The sequence below is a fragment of the Pseudonaja textilis genome, chromosome 7, assembly GCF_049901715.1.
Source record: "Pseudonaja textilis isolate UNSWEBS1 chromosome 7, rPseTex1.2, whole genome shotgun sequence".
Classification (NCBI taxonomy): domain Eukaryota; kingdom Metazoa; phylum Chordata; class Lepidosauria; order Squamata; family Elapidae; genus Pseudonaja; species Pseudonaja textilis.
The window spans coordinates 33,785,300-33,805,864 of NC_141996.1; the positions used below are offsets into that span (position 1 = coordinate 33,785,300).

Here is a 20,565-nt window from a genome sequence, read left to right on the forward strand (position 1 = left end):
CAGCTTGTTTTAAAAATTTAATGATTTTCTGTCATTCGCTTTCTAGATATAGCAATTGTAGTACAGGCATTGCTCAGCTTTACAAGCATGTACACTACACCAACTATGCTGAAAATATTTAATATCAACATAAATAAATCTTGTACTGAATCTTGTACTAGGTCAACATAAATAAATCTTGTACTGAATTCAAAGTGCAATACAAATGAGAAAACTGATGACAGGGAGATAGCTGGCATCATTAGGATAAGTAATACATTTTGGGTAAACTGGACGTTCTGTTGTTGAGTTAATAATCTTACTGGACTGTTTACATGTGTACATTAAAGTCATGGCTTCACATATAACAATGTATTTTTTACAAACAGAAAACAATGACCAGTGTTCTCAATACACTGTAGTAACCTTCATTATGATAACCTTTTTACACTTCTGATTGTACAGGTCAGCTATCCATAGCACATTCAATTACCACATGACAGTGAAGAATGTATTAGCTAGAAAAAAAAGAAAAGAGTCAAACAGGAAGACAATGTGCATTAGTTGTATGAACATGATATTAATGTATAGAACTCAAAGAAGAAAATCTGAACAAAAATGATTGAAAATGTACACACAGTTTTACAAGAGATAAGAATTCAGAGATAAGAATAATCTAGCATTGTGCATATACTGAGGACCACATACTTATAAAATACATATAGCTACATACAGATTTATATCAGAAAAAGATTCTGTCCAACTGTGAACATATCAGAAGATTTTTTAATTGACATTTTTGTAGAAACTTTTTTTCCTGTTCAAAACTGTAAGATTAATTATTGGGAATGAAGTTAAAGTGAGCTATAGTTAGGGTCAGAATAAATATTGGGAGGCATCCCAGTCTCCTCCTGATATTAATGATTTGTTTTAAAATGTTTTTTCTGTCTTCTAAGCATCAAATGACTGGCAGTATCTACTGGCTCATACCACATGTCTTTTGCAAGGAAGTTTTAAAGAATCAATTCTATATAAGGTTACTGACTTACTTTACAAATAGGTAAATCAGTCTAAACCTATGTCCAGGAGCACTGCACATATTCATACATTATTCAGTTACAAGTATATCAATTTTGTGCCCCGTTGTTCATATTTTACATGCATGTATTATCAATGTCAACATTTGGCATGTAACCTACTGCTAAAGCTATGTGAATTTTCAATTCAAAGATATAATTTTAACATGATTGAATCAAACCATTGCCCTCTAACTTAATATTCAAAGTGCATTCTGGAATCAAAGTTAGGCATCAAACCTGATTAGATGAGTCAGTACACTTTTGATCATGTGCAAACTTTTTTTCCTTGAACTGAATTATCCAATCACTTTACCCTGAATTAATATCTTACTATAATACTTTGCATTAGATTGATACTGAGACATACACTCAAGTGCTTACAAGTAATTTATTCATTTCATATTCAACTGAAATAATAATGAGTATAATAATCCCCAGTAAGGCACTAACATGAAGTGGTTGTGGTGCTTGTGTGCTTTGAGGAAGATGAGAACTACAGTATGTCAGAGGTTCAATCATACTTTATAGAGATTCATACTGGATCTGTAATCACTCAGGTCAACAAGGATTCTGTGAAGTGTTGGATTTCTTGGATAAATGGTGACAAATGGGCTACAGGACTCAGGACTGTTACCAGAGCAACCAGAGCCAACAAGAACAGAACCATGGGAACAAAAGTTGTTTATACATCAAAATATACAAAAACTGGGCACTAAAAATAATATTCTGTTATCTCAACTTAAATCCAACAAGAAGAGGATATCTGAAAAGAAGGCACCAGTTTTGGGAAGAACGATATCCAGAATCAGAAATAACAGAACAGTGGCTAGCAGATTAATGTTGACTTCTAATATAAAATAAAGTATTCATAAAAGTAGATTTGGAAGAAGTGCAAAGATCTGTTCAGAACTAAAAAGATGCCTTGCGAGATGCAACTCAATGTGTAGAGAGGAACCAGGTGGAGTCAGCAATAAAGGAAACCAGCATAGGTACTGAATTGTTTTAATTCCTAAATCAGGTAGTCTCTACTGAAGAAAGTAATAGAAAACAAAGAAGCTAAAATACTCTGGGACTTCAAAATTCAAACCAAAAGGCACTTGAAACTCTCCAAACTTAATAATGATCAAGTAAGAACATGTCTGGATAATGAACATGAAAACAGAAGAATAGCTGAGAAAGCACTACAGAAAATCACAAAGGTCTATAAATAGAAGTAGAACGACCATGGCAAAAGGAGATAAAGATAATACCAATAGTAATACACCCCTTGGGTGAAATCCAAATAATCTGGACCTCCACCTGAACACCATTGGGATTGACAAAATCAGTAACAATCAACAGCTTTACTTAGAACAGCTTTCATATTGTATCAATACTTTAACCAAATCAAACATGTGCCTTCCCCAGGTCCTTGGGAAGAACTCGATAGGTGAGTAAAAATGAAAAATGCAGTCTAAACATATTGCTGGTTGTGTGACCAATCATCATCATCATCATCATCATCATCATCATCATCAGCAGCAGCAGCAGCAGCAGCATTGATAAGTTTGCTATCAGTCAATAGCAGAAGGCAGCTTTACTTGGAACAGCTTCCATCCTGGGACAATATCTGTAACACTGTCAAACATACAGATTTGGCTATTCCAGGTCCTTAGTAAGGACTCGATAGCTAGACAAAAATGCCAAACCCAAACCCATCTGGCTGATTATGTGGATGATGATGATGATAATGATACTGTTTTTTTAAAACAAAAAATTAAAAATAATATTTTTAAATGTTTAGTTAACTGTCTTTTATGTTTAATGAATAAGAGATAATAATAATAATAATAATAATAATAATAATAATAATAATAATAATAATAATAATAATAATTTTAAATTTCACATAAAGCAATTAAGGACAACAAATTAGTCTAGTTATTGTTGCCATTATTCCTGCAAAGGAAGTCTACTGAAAAGATTATAAGTCTATTGAAAAGTAACTGATAAAGGTTTTATTATAGCCTTTTCTATAGTCCAAGCATTTATTTGCTTATTTTCCTTTTAAAATATAATCAGAACTATAGCTACACATATAGCTAGGATTTATAAAGGAGATAACTTTTAATGATTTTAAGTTAATTAATGGGTATTATAGAGGAGTAGTGATACTTCTATTTTTCCTTTCATTTTGTATAATGACGGCTGGTGGATAAGAATGCATTGAAAGGTGATTAATTTGTATATAATTGAGAATGTCTTCTCTTTAATACACAGAACACATTCCCATTGTATTTTTCAGTAAAGATAAAATGTTTAGCTAGTACAGTAATTTTCTAAAGACATAAAACTCTCTACATTCAAAGTAGAACAATTTATACAACTGTATTTATAAAGTCTTTCATTGCTCTAAAAGGGCAGGTGTATCATCTGAATATAAATTTGATTTAAAATGAAATTCAGCATTATAAGGAATATTTTCTAAAGGTTTACTTTAACTGCTGAACAACAGATATAATGATCACTTGATTTCTGAAACATCACTGAAATGAAACATGAAATAGTATATATTTTGATTTAAAGAAATCATAGGAAATTTCAGACTAAAATTTATAGGCTGCCATTCAATGTAGCTGAGTGAGAGCCTCACTGAATTCAGTAGAAATTAGATTAGTGGGAATTAATTACAAGACTCTTTTGGTGTGGTAAAGTTCTTTATGCTGTGCCCTGTTCAAAACACAGGGGAAGAGAATAGTGGAGTGGGCTGAAATAGGAACAACTATCACATTTCCTTTGTACTGCCTTTTTTGTCAATCTTTGTAATCCTTATATGTTGGGTCAATGACTATGGGGAGATATTATTGCTGTGTTGCCTTCTGGTATGATCTAAGCCAGCAGGTAGGAGCAGCTGGCCATACGTAGCTGATCTGGGGGGTGGGGGAAACACTAGGCTAGGGGTTGGATCTGGTAAATACTTATATTGAGGATCTGTGAGAAATTTTAAGGCATTACACTTATAATGTAAAAAGGGGAGAAAGGGAATTTGATAGCCACTTCTTCATTGTTATCAAGAAAAATATAGTACATTGAATGGTTCGGGGTTCGAGGATAAGAATAACAGGACAATCAGAATATCTAAGGGTAATGGGTTGTTTGTAAGCTAAAGAAGTTGATGAAAATTGGGGGAAAAGGTAAAGGGTGAACTAAATTAACTAAGGCTGGAAAAAAACTTCTGAAGCCATACTGTAGGTGCACCACCAAATTTCTTTAGAAATTTATCATGCTCTGACGAAATTCTTGTTGTATGGTAATGGTACTGTAAGATATCAATATAAAAATAGAGGTAAAGGAATTCCTGTGGATTTTACTCTGCTAGTTGTTGCTGATTATAGAGGGCAGTGCTCACGTATTGACAAGATCAGTAGACAAAATTTTTTCCCGTAGGTGATTAAAGGCAGATTTGAAGTAGGGCTTTATTGAAAGAAACTGAATGCTAATGCTGTATCATTCACCTTAAAGGCAAAAACATCAGGGAGCAGATTTTGACATTTTGGATGGCTTTATCTCTGAAGTGTAAACTATCAACTTTGCTTTTAAATCTGGTTCTTCTGAATAAAAGAATATTATAAAACCCTTTGTTGTGGATATGAATAGCATGAAATGAAACTTGATTTTAATGCATTACGTTTTTGGAAGAAAAAAGAAATGAGCATCCACAAGTAAAGCATCCCAATTTTGATAACTAAAATAAGCTATCAATGGCAGGTGGTTAAGCTAGGTAACTCACCTGAGATACTGTATATAGCTGGATGTCAACAGCATATTGATGATATCTCAGTCCATAGTGGCAGATGATCTCAATCCCACAAAGGAAAAGACAAGGGCTGGGCATCTCACTTCCTATCAACTAAGAGCAGCCACAGAGGAAGAAAGTAAACCAGGACAGCACAGAGCCAACCCACAACGCCCAACCCTTGAAGCCAGTATCCAGTAGGATACCATAATTAATGGTATCAAAGGCCCCTGAGAGGTCAAGCTGACTAAGGATAAATACTCTATTCCCATTTATGACAATTGCATTGTCTCAGTGTCATATGATCACCTTTCCTAACCTTCGCAGCTGGCTTCTGATAAGTAGAGTTAGTGTGGGAAGCCAGATTTGCTTAATAACCACATGTTCATTTAAGAACTGCAGTGATTTGCTTAACAACTGTGGCAAGAAAGGTCATACAATAGATCAAAACTCATTTAACAACTGCCTTGCTCAGCAATGGAAATTTTGGACTCAATTGTAGTTGTAAACCTGTAACCTATTCCTTAGAAAACTTTATAACTAGTAACCCAAACTTAAGAAAATCTTGCTTTCAATTTTAGTTGGCTACCAAGTGCTTGATTCAGGGCCATCTTGAGCCATAGAGCAAATTTATCCCATAATCTCTCCAAATATGCTGTGATCAGAGATATCCAGGGGTGGGATATGACAGGGTTAACTACCGGTTCGGTGATTTATGAGGTTCAGTGATTTATGATGTGCTTCCCTGCCCACTGCCCGCGCGTGCCTGTAAATCGTCATCAGCATGCTGTGTGCAGAGAAGCAGCCTTTGAAACAGCCCTCTTTTCCTGCTTTTTTAACAGCAGCGGTGCCTCGCAAGGCAGCTGAAGTTGAAAAATCAGGAAATAAAGGTCAGGTAAGAGCCCGGGTGGGTGGGTAGGCAAAAATATCAGAAGACATAGAACCGGTTCTATGTCTGCTGCTCTTCAGAGCTACCGGTTCTACAGAGGTGGACAGAACTGGTAGAAACCCACCCCTGGAGATATCAGTTCAAAATTTCTGATTAAAAACCATATCTTCTGATTAGTGGAATCTAATTCCTTTCTTCCCACCATAACAGTTTATATAAATGATTAAGGTGAGCATTTTGTTCCATGCTTAAAGCATTGTGCTTTGCAATGTCCGGAAATTCTAGAGAAAAACTGTGAAAAATACTGCTTCATTGAGACCCAAAATCACAATGTCTGAGTCTGATCTACAGTCTCTATCTCTATCCATCATATCATATCATATCATATCATATCATATCATATCATATCATATCATATCATATCTATCTAATCTATCACCTATCAATTATATATCATCATTTCTTCATGTTTTGGGAAAACTAGTTCTCTGTCACACTGTGCTGTGCTGTGCTTTACTGTGCTGGAGATACCACCAAGCTCTGGATATCTGCAGGTGACAAATATAAAGCCAGTCTGCTCTGTGAATCTTCCTTTCTAGTTCTACTTTATTTTTTTGGGAGTTCTTAGTTGCACTTCTTTCATTTGGGGATCCTTTCTTCTTTCTTCAACATCAAGTTTCTTTATACATGCATAGCATTTCCGGACACACAAAAGCACAGAACACAAACACCAATCTCCTGGGGACTCACAAATCTACCGTTATAAACCTTGCATTAAAAGGAAGACATACTTGCTCACAGGTGTTCTAATTAATTCAAAAACCTTTTAGTTGTCTACAGAATGATTTGTTAAGTGTGCCACAGAAGATGTTAACAGAATTCTGACTCAAAAGTTGTAAGAGACAAGGAATAAAATTAGAACAGTGAAATGTAGCTCTTTTCCAGACAGACATGTGCAGGCCTGATTTTTGTTCTTAACAGATCATTTTGAATAAATGAATGTAAGAAAGAAAATTTATTGTATGTTTGTTAGAGAAGGTATATGATAAAAATAATTGGCTTGATTTATGGATTTTTTTTGCATGAACATGGTTGAATATTAGCTATTGAATATGAAAAAACAGTATGTGGATTAAAGCATTTCTGAGAATGAATTAAATGTTTAGCAATTGATTTGATATAGAAAGAATGAGACAAGCAAGTTTGATACAATAAATACAGAAGGAAACATTAGTAAAATGTGTTGCTTGAAAATGTACATGAATGTTTATATTAATGTCTGGGAATCTGAATAATTTTCATGAAATATTAGAATGCTTACTGCCCATGTAGCAATTCAAAAACATGCAAAAAGGAGTAGATAAATAGGTATCGCATTGGTGGAAAAGTAACAGTGTTCCATACACTTCAGCTTATAGTCATGCTGGCACATGACCATGGAAATGTCTTCAGGCAGCTATGTCTTCCTAAGCTAAGAAACGGAAATAAGGACATCCCCTATATTTGGACATGACATGTCATGACATGATCAGAAGTCATCCGAACAACAACACCAGCAGTAATTTACATCACACAGACAGTACTTAAAACCACAGACTATGACTCAGCAACTACAGCCAGCCAATCTACAACCCGAAATCAGATCAGGACTCAGAAAGGTATTTAAAGGCCAGTGTCGCCCGGACAACCACAATCCAAAGTATGCTGAAGATGTTTCCTTGAATGGGGATAAAACTTTTGCAACCAAATCACCAAGCTCAGAGCTCAAACCAACAACATAATAATTATTATTCTCTTAATATATGTGATATACTACCATGAACATTTAACAAATGAAACTTTACAAATAGTTCTTGACTTACGACTACAATTGATCCCAACATTTCTATTGTTAAGCAAGACATTTGTTAAGTGAGTTTTGCCTCATTTGTAAAATGGGCACCCTTTCTTGCTACAGTTGATAAGTTGGTAACATGGTTGTTAAGTGAATCTGGCTTGCCCATTGATTTTGCTTGTCAAAAGGTTGCAAAAGGGGATCACATGACCTTGAGAAACAGCATCTGATCATAAGTATGAGGCAGTTATCAAGCCTCTGAATTTTGAACATTATGTTTGATGAACATAAAAAAGTAGAAAATTTTGGATTGTTTAGAGTATTTTAAAGATTGAAAGTTTTTTCTTTGGGGATTGCTGGACAGTTGGAAAAAAATTGTAGAATATTGTTGTTGTTTATGATAATTGCAGCATGATTATTGTATGCCCAAAGATGGAAAGATTCAGCACTACCCATAATGGAGGAATGGTTGATGAAGATGATGGAACTTGCTCAGATGGCTGAATTGACTTATTTGATTAGAAGAAAGACTATGTTTATTGTTGAGTGGAAACTCCTCTTTGACTACTGATGGTTGCTGAAAACATTAAAAAATGAACTTGTGATTTCTAATTCTAATTATTAGAGAGAATACATTATAGAAAGAAGAGTATTATGTTGCAAATAAAGATACCGGTAAATTTATAATTGTACTTATAACTGCTCTAAAGAAATTTGGAAGCTACTTCTTTCTATCTTTTCCCTTTCTTTTCTGTTTTTCTTTTTTCACTTTTTTCTTTTTCTTTTCTTATTTTATATTAGCCTGTATCTTTTTAAAAATTAATAAAAAGATATCAAAATTGTTGTCAAATAAATCAATTGTGGAAGATACTTTCCCAAGTATTAGGAAAAATAATAAGATATATCATTAAGAAATAGCATTATAAAGCATGCTAGTCAGATGAAAATAAAGTCCATGATTTCTGCAAAACAAAGAAAAGTAAAAAAAAGAAAAGAAATATTTTTAGCTATTTCTGCAATTTCTAACAACTGAAAATCCTTATTAATTAACGAACAGGGACCAAGATTATACCATCTGGGCATAACAGGTAGACTGTTTTGATAATAAATAAAAGTAAGCTTTAGCAGTAAACAACTATTTGTTTCTTAAAGCAACATAAAACAAAACAAAAGCATAGATTGTTAAAAAATGAAGGTCAGAACATATCCAACTTAGACAAATGCTACAGATACTAGCATTTCTAAAGCACATACAAAACACATTGAAAATTAAACTCATAGGAATATACATCTTGAGCTGATATTTTCTAATCCATGCTTCTATGCTTTAAAATATTTCTCAGTTAATCTTTACCTGCAAAGATACTAAGACAGATTATAGAGTGAATGATCTAAAAGCAATCTAAAAATGACCTGATAATTACCAGATGTACTATAAGCAAGGATTTATTAAAAACAAGATTAGCCAGGCTAATTTTATTTCATCACTGATCAGGTAACTTTGGTAAATTGAGAAATGCTTAAATATAATAGTACCTATATTTTAACAAAGTATTTGTCCAATTAATTAATAACATTCTAATTAATAAATACGGTAGTTAACTATGAGCTGGATATGATAATTAAGCAAGTATAGACCTGACTCAAAAATTATATTCAGTGAATATTTATCATTAATTCCTTCATAAATAGAGTACAGATAGTCCTCAAGTGGCAACTGTGACAGGAACTACCATCACTAATGATGCGGTCATGAATTGTGACATGATGCAACTTCATCACTTAGAGATATTTGCAGTACCTATAGCCATTGTTAAGGATTGTAAATCATTAATCAAGCAGTTCTTCAGAACTTCCTGCTGTTTTCAGCCACCAAAAATAGTGGAGAAGCTGGCAGGAAGTTGCAAGTCTGGGGCAGCTTGCAAGTGGGTCAGCAGATAGGCATGTGGCTGCTGCTGGTTGAGAGAAGGAACAAGAGAATGTGCAGGTGACCAGGAAGGGTCTATATGAGCATGGTGGGATTGGGGGTAGCTGTTTCTGGATGGAAAAGGGTGTGCAAGTAGTTGACAATGTGCAAATAGCCAGACAAGCATAGTACAAGTACAGTGAAGTTTGAAGAGAGTGTAGGAGATTGCGGGGGGGGGCATGGCATAAGTGTAATGGACATTGGGTGGCTGCTTCTGGATGATGAAGAGTATATGGAGATACACGAATGGCCAGGGTGGGTCAAGGAATGGAGAAGCACGGCATAAGCATGATGGAGCTTGGAGTGGTTCCAGCCAGATGGAGAAGGTTGCACAAGGGTGCATGAATGGTCAGAGATAGTGTGTGAGTGGCAGGGGAGGCATGTCACAAGTGGAGTGTCATGCCCCTGTCGGAATCTTATTCAGAGCGGGAGGCTGAGCAGCTGACAGGGAGTGGGAATGTGGCTCCGTTGGCTGTGGAAGAAACTAGAGAAGGGCAAAGGCCAGCTGGGCAGAGCAGGGAAGAAGTAGAGCAAGGGAGAAGGAATTCGGAGGAAGACCCAGGCCCACCCCCTCTTCATCCTAGGGCATGCAGGGAAGAGCGGAGAAGGGAGCAACATGGGTTACGTGGCTTATGGGAAGGAAAAGGCCCTGATTCCCTTTATTAGCTGCAGCTGGGAACACAATGTTTAAAAAGGGAACCTGCACACAGCAAAGTTGTTAGGAGAAAATTGTGAATTATCTGGTGTCATCGAGACTTATCTGGTTCCTGGCATCTTCCCAACTATGTGTGTTTTGCTGGGCTTTCAAGTCTGCAATTCCTTCTCCTGTCCTGTCAAGTTCATTACTGCAATGTGGTTTGTGTGGAGTTTTATTTACAGTTTGTATGTATTTTGTTTTCAGACTGAATTTCCTCCACTTAAAAACTGCTCTTGGGAGAGGTTTTTCTCCAGCCAAAGGTAACCTGGATATTGGGGGCAAAGTTGGAAGTATTAAAAGGGACATTTCTTGCTTATTTGATTGTGCTGCCTTTGTGCCTTTGAACAGGTGCTTAATGAGTGGTTGTTAATCAAAGACTACCTAAATGACATAGAATCTGGTGCTATAAAGTTTAGATCTTGGCCTGATACTTTTAAATTTTTATTACTGACTTGGTTTTCACACTTATTAGATTTGTATGTGACACAGAACTAAATGTTATAGGCAACAGGTGTCAAAGTTGTTGCGTCATGCAATGTATTGTGACGTATTGTGATGTTTTTTGCCTTTGTCGAGCCAGGGTGGGCATGGTCTGCGCATGACTTATCCTGCCTATAGGCTGCCAGTTTGACAGGCCTGTTACAGAGAGTACCTTAGAAAAATATATACGTTTCAAACATGTTGAAGACTTGTTAGAGACATCACCTGAAAATGACAGGCTGATATTTAACAAAAATATATGCCGAGAAATATACAGAATCAAATGTACAAATATAAACCGGGCAATCCCTAGCTTGTTTTGTGGGAAAGTAATGATTGCAAACTGAACATGAGTTAGCTGTGGGATATGAGATTTACCTTTCAAGGGCTTCCTTGTGTAAAACTTACTTCCAGTAGGTAATTTTTGAGCTTTTAAGCACCCTTAACATATGCGATGACCTTGAAAGCAGTTCAGAAAGAGGGTTTTAGATTTAATATGCAACTCAGGATATATTGGTATGTGCTGGACACTATTTCTTGTTACTTGGCAACAATTTCTTTTCTCTTAGTAACAGAGTAGAGCTCTTTGGAAAAAAAAATTGGGAGGGAGGATTGAAGACAAGCATGAAGCCCACTCATATTTCTTTGCCACCAGAACATTCAATGTAGGTATACTTAGAAACAAAGGAAATTGATTTTTATATTCATTTCTGGAAGCAGAAGGTGCGAAACAAAAACCTTCTATATAGTTTACTGAGGCATTTTAGAACCCGGTAAAGATAACATCTTAATGCAAAATATATTCAATTAAAGGTTAATCGCTGATTTTTAAACTTAAAATGTGGAGAATATGTAAGTGAAGATAATTACAGAATATAATAAATTATCTCTGAAATGTAGAATAAAGACTCTTTTTAAAAAAAAAAAATCACTTAATAGCACAATCATGTTATTTTAAATATAAATAGCATTTCACAAAATATATTGCACATCATCTCTTACAACAATCTTTTAGATACTACAATATGCTGTTATTTTCAGGTGTGATAGTGAGCTGAGATCTTCAAAACTGCCTCTATTGTTTCCAATTCATTCCTGATAACGTGTTTCATTTACTCCTGGTTAAATCCAGTCATATTTACAATGGGTTCATTTACATTAATGGCATTTATCTTAATCCCTTAAATTATATCAGTGGTTTAAGCCTGTCTTGTTATGTATCCAATTCATATACAGCTAAATACAGTTTTAGCAATTTACTATTTATTTATTTATTTGGTGATTGCAGCAGGCTTATATTTGATAAACAAAGAAGAAATGGAATATATTGGGCATGTAAAGTTTAACTGTGATTCAGTTTAAAGTAGTACATTCATTCAGATTGTCATTGTGATCTGATTTGAAACAATGATTCTAATCTGAACAATTGATTTACTGTTCTGACTTAGAGCGTAGAAGCAGGTTTCACTTCAATCGGCTAAAAATAAAACAGCCATTTATGATCTGGATCAAAGTACTACAGTCCTGTTTTGATGGTTTAAACTAAGCTACTACTTTGATTTGGTTCTGTATTTGAAGAGGCTCATTGATTGAAATTTTATCAAATGCTGCTTGGAAGGTTTGTATTGCATGAATATATATATTTGTCGTGTACAGAATTTCTTTATCTTGGCTATAGGTATTAACAACATAAAATGCAATGAGATATACAAAATGTCACGTTCCAAGAAGCTTCCACGCTACCACAAAACAATAAAATTGCATAAATAAAATAAACATTGCATTTAATTTAGTATGGTAGCATCTGGTCAATTAAAAATACTTTTTAATAGTCAGAACTTTGTCTGGTGCCTTTTGCAGCAGAGATCTTTTAATTAATAATGAATAAATACTTTAGGAAATAGTACAACCAAGGACACTTCCAGTAATGATCAAATCAGTTAACAAGTTCTGATATGATATCAGTACTGAAAATATATAACAGTTGTAAAGATCTATTTCTTTTTGATATCTTTCCAAATATTTAATTAACATTTTCAACTTCATCAAATATGATGACAATATATTTGTATCAACATTTTTATGTTTTATGTTAATATTTCATAATTCCAAATGATATTGGATACACAGCAATGAGATTGTTTAAAATTCTTTGTTAGTTATTCCTACTATTATATTTTTTAATAAATTTTATTAAGTTTCCAAATTTTAAAAACATAAAACTTTATACATTGTTATCAACATCAAGACATCTTTTGCGTCTCCTCACATTTTTCATATTCCTACTATTATTATAGTTGAATTTCAATTCTGGAACTTTCCTTTCTGCAAAAGTATGAAATTTGTATTAGGATATTTTAAGAATAATGTCTATTTATTTCAAGCTTCATGGTCTTTCCAATCCCTCATCCAATAATCATTTTAGCATATGCATATGTCAAAGTTTTCTATGGAAAAACAAATCATGAATTTTTAAAAAGTGATTATGGTCAGTGTAACTATAAACTTAGAATTCACCTGTACTCTTTTTCTTCTCAAGTTTCTTAAGTGTTTGCCTTATTATAACTTATTTATTTGAAGAGATGTAGCCAGCTAATCTTCATAAACAAAGCAGTTGATTAATCTGGATTCAAGCAAACATATTACTTGTGAAAGCATATTGATTATTAACTACATTAGTTGAAGAAAAATTGTGCTCATTACAGATCCTTCCTAAATATTCTCCAACCACCAAACTAAGAATGTAGCTAAGATTTTTCTTAGGAACTTTTCTCATCTAACAACTTACTATCTAAAGAGCTGTTTGGTATATTTCCTTATTTTTTCACCGTTTTAATGCATTCCATCCTTGTATTATTATAGATCCTGCACCTGTTCTTAGGCATGATTTGATTAGGCATGAGAAATATATTATAATAGCAGGTACATTAATACACATAGCTGATGCATAACAATAATGAAAGATTCCTAGTTCAGGGTAGCAATGTGATCAATACATTAAGCTTTTTAAATCTCATAATGGCTTTCAGATTTTGCAAAGAAGGTTTTGGAAAGTTTAGAACCACAAAACCTCCTGTAGGTAGCAGAAGTACTGAGATAAACAAAGCTTCAGTGATATACCTTACAGTATGTTTCACAAAAAAGAAGGTTCCAGGTTTTACTCTGACATACTCTGTTAAAAGAATGCATTGTGAGAGGTATGCAAAAAGTTGGTAAACAGTCAAAATAGTAATGTTAAAATAAAAGGAGTAAGAACAGGGGTGGGATCCGACCAGTGTAACTACCAGTTTGGTGATTTTACCTTTTGCTGAGTACGCATGTATATTGTCGTCAGCTAGCTGCCTGGACAGCTGAGCAGTGCTGCGCGTAGATGTGCAGCAGTTGAAACAGCACTTTTTTCCTGCTTTTTCAACTGCAGCTGTTTTGTGCAAAACAGCTGCAGTTGAAAAAGCAGGAAATAAAGATCAGGTAAGAGCCTGTGCGGGCGAGTGGGCCAAAAGATCAGCAGACAAAGAACCGGTTCTATGTATGCTCTCTGTCTGCTGCTCTTCATAGCAACCAGTTCTACAGAGGTGGACAGAAATGGTAGAATCCCACCCCCGAGTAAGAACCTTATTACATGAACTTTCTAATTAGAAAAATAAGAAAATTGAACCAGCAAAAACCCATAAATTTACTATCTTAGGGCATTTTTAAAAAGGCATGGTTTTCCTAGGCATACTGAAGCACTACAAATCCTTTGGAGATGTCCATTTAAACATCAAATTCAGGGACATCTAGCCCTAACTCTACGGAGTTTTGTCTCCCAACCCCATTGGGATTTTTCCATGTATTTTACAAGAAAGGTAGAAAGTGCAAACTCAAAAGCCAGCTCCTTCCTAACCATACCAAAGCTCTATGAATGCATTGGCAATGTCCATTTATATCTCCAAATTCAGGGAGACATAACAATAACTCTGAGTGGGTTTGCTTCCCCAATGGGATTTTTCAGTGTATTTTACCAATAAACGTAGACCAGGGAAACTCACAAAGTGAATGCCCGCCTAAGCATTCTGATACATTATGAATTCCTTGGCCATGTCTATTTTTCTCTCTGAATTCAGGGACAAGTAACCCTAAACCTAATAAGTTTTTACTCAGAATTAGATTTTTCGATGTATTATACTAGGAAAAGTAGAAAGTGTGAACACACCAAGTCAGCCCCTTCCTAACCATACCAAAACCATTGGCAATGTCCATTTTGCTGTTTGAATTCATGGAGACCTACCCCTACCTCTAGCCCTACCCCTAACTGGATTTGCCCACAATGGAATTTTCCCATGTATTTTACTAGGAATTATAAATAAGGGAGCATCAAAAATTAAGCAGCTCCTAAACCTACCTTTGTGTTCTGAAACCATTGGAGATGTTCATTTTTCTCTCTAAATTTATGGAGACCTAACCCTAAGTAGATTTCCCCCAAATGGGATTTTTCCATATATTTTACTAGGAAATGTAGGTAAGGTAGGCTCACAAAGTCAGCGCCCTCCCAAGCATAACTTTGTGCTCCAAATCTATTGGTAGTGTCCATTTTTGTCTCCCAATTCATGGAGACATAACCCTAAGTGGATTTGCAAATGATTTAGAACATCACTTCCCCTCCCGCCACTCACAAAAATGCCGCTGTAGGTATACAACAAAGTTACACGCTATTATCATAAATGGACAGTGTAAGTAATATGTACAACTATGTAAAAAATACATTGAATCTTTGAAAAGAAGTTGTTTCTATGGTCTTTTTATTTTATGCATGTATTAAGCACCTTTATTTTATTCCTTTTATTAAGCAGATTCATTTTATGAAATATATTAATGTTTATTTATTAAATGTTATTCCATAGTTACTAAGACAAATACAACATAAATGAAACCCAAACAAAAATTAGAAACACAGCAACACTATAAAATGGAAAGAAAACAAAAAGATGGCAAAACCCCTTGAGGGGAAAGCTTTTCAAATGTTACTATTTTCTAATTCCTATTATTCCAGCCACCTAGTAAAATCAGCACTTTAGTCCAACTAAATCCAAACAGATCTATTGCCTGCTGTAAGTCTCTTTTTAAAACAAAACAAAGATTGGCACTCTTTGCTATACCCATGTTTAAGCCTCTGATATGATAGTTGATTTATTGATTTATTGAAAATATTCCTAGGCTGATTTAAGAGGCAAAATCTGTAAGGACACCACAGCATGGGAATTGTCCAAAGACAGAATATGTTTGCCTGCAGTTTGGATTGAATGCTTGCAAACCGTTGCCAACATGCATCAGTATAAAAGGAAATTCATGAATTGGCTTTGAATCAACATAGTAGGTGCACATGAGATGAGGATCTTAAATAGTAAGAGTGGATTTCACTTCTGCACAATTACAAGTTCCACTGAGAAAGGAACAAGTAGTATTTGTTCTTGGGCTATTCTGTGGACTGTTTTTAATAGACTCTAATCTGGGGGGAACCATTTCAAAACATCTTTCTATATTTGTCTGATAAGTCTGAGGTGAAGCAAAGGCAGCTGTGAAGCTACTGATAAACATGTAACCAAAGACTGAACAAAAAACCCAATAATCTTATTATCCTAAGATTAAGAAAAAAGTGGATTCTTTTATAGAGGAATACAGCTCCGTTCAGATCTGTTTTTCAAAGTATTTTCTGTACCCTTAAATACATACAAGATACCAGTATCTTTCTAGCATAAAGTTAAAAAAATATAAAAAAATAAATATAAAAAAATATAAAATATAAATTAGAAGTTTTTCTTTACTGAAATAGCAAACAGAAAAAATAGTTATTTACAGATTAAAAAATTGAAAAAAAAATTGCTAAAGAAAAACTATTCGTACAGCTATGCTACTTCTTTTACCCAATTTTAACCTACAACCTTAACATGTTGTTAATATTTTTATATATTAATATTAAAATTGTATTTTGGGGATAAATTTAATTTAATGTACGAATAGATATTTCTTAAAATTACAAATGTGATCTTTTCATTAATACTTAAGTATCCTTAAAGGAGAAAAATATTTTATTAACCAAGCAGAGACCACAGAAGCAATATTTTAAAAGTCACAGATTTTATTTTATGCTAGATAATGTCTCATTTATAAAATATACAGTACTGTGAAAATGGCTACATTACAAGCCAGTTAAAATAACATCATAAACATTAAATTGTTAAAAAGTATTATTTCTATTTCATACCATCAAGATGCAAAATAGATGAGAAAAAGACATTCACAACTAGGATCACTAGGACAAACTTCAGATTTACTTCTTTTTATCTTATATAAATGTCCACTTCTAAAGAGCCTGGAGAAGAGCAACCATCATGATATGAAAAGTTGTCCTGCAATATAGGCAGCCTATTTGTTGAAGTTAGATTCCTGCCTCTGGCGTTTTAACTACTCAGGGATATAGTTATAATGAAACGTGTAGATGATCTTGACGAATGGTAGGGGAATGATGAAGGGAAATGGTGCTATCCAGGTAACAGACAAGAGAGGCAGGAACCCCCAATGGCTTAATGGTCCGAGAAAGAAATGCAAGAAGCACCTGCCCTAATGGATCAAGCACTTAAAAGTGGTATTGGGAAATTTGTACTTTTGGATTTGCAAGATTCTGTTAATGTACCTTATAATAAAATAGAATTGTTGTATTTTCTGTTTGGTTTACTTGGGAGGGCTGACGATATTAAAGACTCACATCTTGGAATCATAGAAAAATAGTTATGGAGGAAGACCCATTTGTCATCTAGGCCAACAGATTAATTGATGAAGAAACATGAGGGTCTGAGCGTTCTCATAGTTGTCCAAACGCTACTTGAAGAGTTCCAGATGGAGAGAAACCAACTTCCTTTAGTAATAATTTCAGTAGTTTAACTGCTCTTATCATCAAGACCCATCTCCAAATACATATTTAAAATCTACCTTCATCTAATTTAAACCCATTAATACTAGAACTCTTCTTCTCAGAAGAGAAGAAGAAGAGAAGAAGTTTCTAAAGTGATCTTTAAAAATAGGTCTTTTGTCTTTTTGATTTAAGAAGAAAATGTCTCTTTTCTGCATATAGATTTTATGGGACAATACAGGATAAGGCTAAATACTAAATATGGAAAAATTAATGTCTAGCCCATAAGGAATGCATTTTGCTTCATGGACTAATTGATTTGAGGATATGCTACAATTTATATCAGTGCTGAGCAGCCATAGCTACTTACCCTCAAACCCATAAAACTTAATTATGAAAGCTTATATGATCTTCCAAAAAATAATGACTCCAAGTAGTTTAATTATTCATTCCAGTAAAGGATTAAAACACAAAAACAATTATAAAATTAACAAAACAACAATCAATGGTTCTTCTCTTCCACTCACCACTTCCAGCCACCCCGAAGATTTTAATAAAAAAAAAGATTTTCACAGCTTTCTGAAATTGTAGCAGAAATGGGTCAGTCTTATATACTGAAGTACACTTATCCAGAGGAAGGATATTGAGAATGTACATACTTGGATCCCTGATGCTTATATTTCCTATAGGCTGAGAGTTGCAAAGCACATCTCCTGTTCGAGCACAATGAATGGACAAAAGCCACTCGCAGAAAGCAGCCTCATAGATTACCATGTCTTAAATCCTGGGTGTAAATAATAAACCAGTGCAAGCGCCAAAGTGGATGAGTGAAACATGATGTAACTATTATTATTTCATTCTGTATCAACTATATCTTGTAAACTACATGAAAAGTCTGTAAGAGCAATTCCAGATAGAACAATAACAACATCCAATATTATGAGGTGATAGAGACATGAATAAGCTCTCCTGGTCCAATAGTCCTTGCAACTACCCTGGGCATCGCAAAGAGGATAATTTCATATAAATGGAAATAAACTTTGATATTAATAAATAATTTTAGAATAGAAGCATACTTGACATACCTTACACACAAGGGTGATCAAAATAGTCTTTCTTCCATACTCAGGTTAGAAAATTATGACTGAAAGGATCCATTTAATGCTGCTCATCTTGCCTTTATTTCCAGTACTAACTTCTCCTGAAGAAACATGGATTCCTTTCCAATTATATGAAACTTTGACTAGACCTCTGCTTGGCTCATTATTTTAAAGGGTAAAGCCTATTCAGTTGAGGTAATTTTATTTCTGGATTTCACCATTGCATATACTGCATATTATTTGTATTCAATATATATAAAACATTAAAACAATTAAAAATGTACTGTTACTAATATACAACATCTGTGGAAATCATGTCATCTATGGTGTGTTAAAGCATTTTCTTTTTAAGTTAGAATCTATCTTTTTGTTTCTGATGCTTTAAGATTTGCTAATCAGTAGTGATTACATTTATGACATTGCTGACTTGAATAAATGTTAATCATTTTTTCATAAAGTCCAAGGATCTGTCCAAGTAGGCAGTCTGCTTAAGAACCCTTTCACGATCATTTAATTTATTTCAGGAATCAGAACAAAAATAGAACAACAAATAGAATAAAGGAAAGATTTATGTGACTGAGGTTTGTACTTCCTCTTTGTTTCAATCATTTGTTCAAGATTCCCTCTTGTGGCAATATTTGGAATCATTCATATGGTGTCTCTTGAACTTCATTTTCAGCTCAAAGACTCATCAATGTCATATGATTCACTGCCATAACCTGAATGTCTACCTAAGAATCACCTGATGTTCTTTTCTTTACAGCTAATTGCACTGATATTTTAATATCTGTACATTTACCCAAGGGTTTCAAGGCTCAAACATAACTTAAGAAATATGAGTTAATGTATTAATAGAAATATTTATTTTAAAAAGGAAAGATTATCATTCAAAAATATACAATTCACATTCAAAGACACATCATCATTATCATCTTGTATTGCTTTGTTTTAAATAGTAGTATATTCATCTACGGCAGGGGTTCCCAACCTGGGGTGCTTGCATCCCCTGCGGGTGCGAGACGATATTCCAGGGGGTGCGAAAAAAGTCCAGGTAAATAATAGGATATTGGCTATATGTTGGCATTTTTATTTATTATGCAATGGATTAACTTTGTTTTCATTTTAGAGTTAAGTATCGTTATTTAGTGGCCATCACATACATAGCTGAAAAGGTTCAATCCTATCATATATTTAATGCATTCAGTAGTTCCTAAACTCTAAATTTCAGGGGGTGCGAAGTTCGAGTGAAATTTCTTTAGGGGTGCGGGGTGAAAAAAAGGTTGGGAACCACTGATCTATGGTATTAAGTACAGGCTAGAATAGACAGAGGTGAAGAATGCCAGACTGTATCGTTGCTTCTTAGCTATAAACAGTTATATAAGGCTGTTAGTGTTTTTCAATATTAATGTGTTTTATGAATTTAACTATTTGAAGAATTTAATGCAAGATAATATGCACTTCGTAAATCAATAGGATTTTTGTCTTCATTGTTCCTCCCCCCATTTTCTGCTTTACAAAAACTCTGACATCTGTACATATTTTACTTTTATGTCGGTGAAGTTTTACAAGGCATAATAACTTTTTACATGCAATATATATTACTGAGGCATGTGCCAGCAAGCAAATGAGATGATGGATTAAAATAGCAAAATGCTACCAACTGTAGAGATACTGCTTGGATATTTGTAGATGAATCTACAATTGTACATTTAAGAAACAAAGCAGTTGTGTTCATTGTTTCATTCATAATATACTGACCATCATGATTTATAGTATATCCTTAACATTCTAAGATGTGTCATATCAATTTGTTAATAAATAATTTTCATTCTTATAATGCAGGATGGTATAATGTTATTTCAACACCAATGTTAAAATTT

The 20,565-nt window shown here is 34.1% G+C and overlaps 1 long non-coding RNA gene across 1 annotated transcript; it reads left to right on the plus strand.

The window, feature by feature from the left end:
- The first annotated feature begins 2,439 nt into the window (after positions 1-2,439).
- LOC148125300 (uncharacterized) lies at positions 2,440-7,277 on the plus strand. The gene is made up of 3 exons (XR_015744416.1): positions 2,440-2,487; positions 6,207-6,276; positions 7,134-7,277. It is a non-coding gene; the product is annotated as an uncharacterized LOC148125300 (long non-coding RNA).
- Positions 7,278-20,565: the final 13,288 nt, after the last annotated feature.